Source organism: Piliocolobus tephrosceles, chromosome 19 (assembly GCF_002776525.5).
Source record: "Piliocolobus tephrosceles isolate RC106 chromosome 19, ASM277652v3, whole genome shotgun sequence".
NCBI lineage: Eukaryota > Metazoa > Chordata > Mammalia > Primates > Cercopithecidae > Piliocolobus > Piliocolobus tephrosceles.
In genome coordinates this window covers 34,682,962-34,687,110 of record NC_045452.1, presented here as the reverse complement: position 1 = coordinate 34,687,110, position 4,149 = coordinate 34,682,962, and positions in this window count along the sequence as shown.

Here is a 4,149-nt window from a genome sequence, read left to right as displayed (position 1 = left end):
GGGGAAAGGAGGGGAAAGGAGGGGAAAGGAGGGGAAAGGGGAAAGAAAGGAGAAAGGACAAAGGAGAGGAAAGGAGAGCAGAGGAGAGGAGAGGAGAGGAAAGGAAAAGAAAGGAATATGTTGGATGCTAATGCTAATCCCTCATACTGTAAACATGACCTTACGTGGAAACAGGATCTTTGCAGTTGTAGTCAAGTTGAAGTGAAGTCATTGGGGGGAACCCTGAGCCAACACCACTTCTGTTTTCATAAAAAGGCAAAAATCGCACACAAACGGGCACAGGGAGAACGCCATGTGATGATGGAGACAGAGATTGGGCAATGCCCCTGCAAGCCAAGGATGCCAAAGAAAACAACAGGCCCAGAAAACAGGACAGAGTCATCCCCCAGACTGGCACAGACTCTCCTTCACCACCGTAGAAGGAACCAGCCCTACTAATGCCTTCGCCTCTGACTTCAGTCCTCCAGAACCGTGAGACGTGAGCTTCTGCCGTGTCATGTGGCCGGCGTGGGGCTCTGTCACAGCAGCCCCCGGATGTCAACGTGCCCTCCAGCTCCAGCCCCCAACGAGGGTGGAGAGTCCAGGGAAATGGGGCTAGAAGCTGGGAAAGGAGTTCTGAGGGAAGTGCTTGGGGCCTGTGACCTCCCACAGGCCAAGAGACAAGCCACAGAGATCCCCAGAGGCGGACAGAGTTCTCTGAAGAGGGGACAACCATGGCTTGGGTCTGACACACCCAAGTTTGAGGCCAGAATCTCTGCAGATGCTCGGGGGGAAGACAGGGCGACACTCCCTGATGGTCCCCCAGGTAGACTCCTCTGAGTTCTCTATTTTTTTTTTTCTGCCTACTTTGAATCTGTTGACTTTTCTACTGGTGTTGAGAAGAAATTAACTTCTTACGGTATTACTAATTCAAGGCTGCCTGTAGACTTTTTCTTATACAATTCAGCCAGTTCTAGCTGAAATATAAATATTGAAAAGTTAACCCTAAACTCGTTTGAAACTGAAGGAAAGAATAAAAGAAGTTTAAAAAATCAAACTGCCAGGGAAACCGCTTTATCCAAAATTTTGACCCACAAACTTAATTAGATTATCTATTGGGCAAAAAAAGTTTAGCCATGTAAATAGGTCTCAGTTTTGTCAGAAATATAATTTGGATCCAACCATTCTTTATAAACCAATGAGTATTATTAGTTCATGACTAAAATTCTAAAATGAAAAGGATAAGATCTTTGTGTGTTTGTTTGGATGTGTTTATGTATATGTACATGTATTATTACGTTATATGTTGTGTCTACATGATATCAAATTGACTTTTCAATAAATGAGCACTCATAAATTATCAAGTCTATTTTCCAAGTTCACATGACCTAAGTAAATCTTTAATAAATTAGCTGGTTTTAAAGTAACTAAAGTAAAAATTAAAATGTCTTCAAAATTGTCAGCATACGTTTTTGCCTGGATTTACTCATTAGGCAGTTTTACATTTGTCTCTAATAAATATTTTAAGATGTCAGAGTTTAACATAAAGTTTAGAAGAACTATAAACCCAGCCAAAAACAGAATGATTTTTGTGTCATGTTTTATAAGTAAGACTAACTTAATATTGTTGGTTTAATGAAAACAACTGTACTTTCTGAGTTATCAACAAAATCTCCATACATTTAAGTTTCTTCTTTAGGTGAAACCATATTCACAGGCTATAAAAATGATTAACAAGGAAATAACTTGAAACAATGACTAAGGTTGTCTAATATGTCAGTTTTCACAATTGTTAAAAATAAATTAGGCAAATGTAAATGAGATAAACATCTATAAACTTTGTGTAATTTGAAATCTAAAAGTTATGTTAAATTAAATAATAGATACACATCACATGCCTGAGTCATTTTCAATTTAAAAATTTACATTATAAGAAAATATGTTTCTAAAAATGAAAAAGCTGTTCTTATATGTTAAATACTGTTATGTGACAGAAAATTTAAAATTTCTTGTTTCCTAGGTTTTCAATAAAGTTTAAGATTACTAGGAACTCAAAATTTTAATTAGTATATATAATTATATGTATAAAAACTGCCAAAAATAAGATGTGGTTTAAAAAGAAAAAATTATAAGAAAGGCTTAAAAATGGTGTTCCTTATTGAGAAAAAGAATAATTTGCCAAATTCAAAGGTTATTTAAAAGTTGTTTCAAAATTTGGATTTAGGAAGGAAACATGAAACAAGATAGAAAGTAACCAGTAAGTAGGAGAAAGAAATGTGAAGAAAGTTATGGATATGAAGACGTGTTTTTGGTAAGGAAGATTAACAAGAAAAGAGAATAATTTTGTATGAGAAAATCTTGTATAGTGAATTTTTATCCTTAAGTAAAATGACTGGTTATTTAAGAATAAGGAAGACGGCCGGCCACGGTGGCTCAAGCCTGTAATCCCAGCACTTTGGGAGGCCGAGACGGGCGGATCACGAGGTCAGGAGATCGAGACCATCCTGGCTAACACGGTGAAACCCCGTCTCTACTAAAAAATACAAAAAACGAGCCGGGTGAGGTGGCGGCGCCTGTAGTCCCAGCTACTGGGGACGCTGAGGCAGGAGAATGGCGTAAACCCGGGAGGCGGAGCTTGCAGTGAGCTGAGATCCGGCCACTGCACTCCAGCCTGGGCGACAGAGCTAGACTCCGTCTCAAAAAAAAGAATAAGGAAGACTAGGACAAAGCAGAAAATCCGGGCATGTTCTAACCGGTCTGTGTAAGTCACGATAAAGCTCTTGAAAAGAGAATTTGTGAAAGGAATTTTGTATATGATTAGGTTGGCTATAGTTAAAATGAAATTATTTATAAGAGTCTTTCTACAGATTGAGCATTGATATTAAAACATATACTAATATAAAACTAAAAATGTTGATCCCGTATGTTAGAGCAACAAGGTTTTCTTAAAGGATTGATTTGCTGTTAATAAAATTGCAAGAGGTTTTGGTTTTTAATTCTGAAATCGGTTTCTTTTTAAAACTTCTTAGATGTATGCCTCAGAAATCCAGCTTCTGCTGTAGCCTGCCGCATGTGATTTTCAGGTCATCCGTCATTACCTTCAGCTTTTTCTTCTCTGGAGAAGACCTGGGATGATAATTCTCTCCTTCAACTTTTTATCAGCTCCTATAACTTTTTCCCGCAATTCTAAGTCTGCTATGTGGCCTGACACTGAAATATTTATCCTGAAAGTTTAGAAAAGCAGCATTTTTCCTCCAGTATCACTTGATTCTGTAACTTGGTTTTTCTTGATGTATCTGAATTGTTCCATGTCACTTTCTATATTGCTTTTGAAGACTTTTGATGAACACTGTGATTAAATGAATATCTATTATTTTAAAATGACCTGTAATGCTGTTTTGATCAAATGTTTTAAAACTTTTTACATCTTTGACAGCTTTCTCCAGGACTTATTTGGTAAATTGTATGGAAAATACTGTAAAATAATAAGTTATACTAGATCTTTTTTCAGTTACATTTATGGGAATGTTGTTGATATAAATGTTTCAAAAATTATATAAATTCATAAAAAATCTAAAGTGTCATAATTTTGATTATGTTAAATCTTTTCTAAAGTTATGTTTGTATGGAAATGTTATTAATGTGAGTATTCTAAAGATTATGTGAAATTGGCCGGGCGCGGTGGCTCAAGCCTGTAATCCCAGCACTTTGGGAGGCCGAGACGGGCGGATCACGAGGTCAGGAGATCGAGACCATCCTGGCTAACACGGTGAAACCCCGTCTCTAATAAAAATACAAAAACTAGCTGGGCGAGGTGGCGGGCGCCTGTAGTCTCAGCTACTCGGGAGGCTGAGGCAGGAGAATGGCGTAAACCCGGGAGGCGGAGCTTGCAGTGAGCTGAGATCCGGCCCCTGCACTCCAGTCCGGGTGACAGAGCAAGACTCCGCCTCAAAAAAAAAAAAAGGGAGGTTAGTAAAGATTATGTGAAATTTAAAAGTCTGATAGTCCTGATGTGACACTGTCAGTATGATTCTGATTATTATCTTAAAATGCTAAATTTCCTTGTCAGTTGGAAACTTCCATCAACTTTTCACCATGGCTATTCCAAGTTTTTGTCATCCACAGTTATGGTTCTGAATTCTTCTCTAAAAACATTTCTGACCAGCTTTT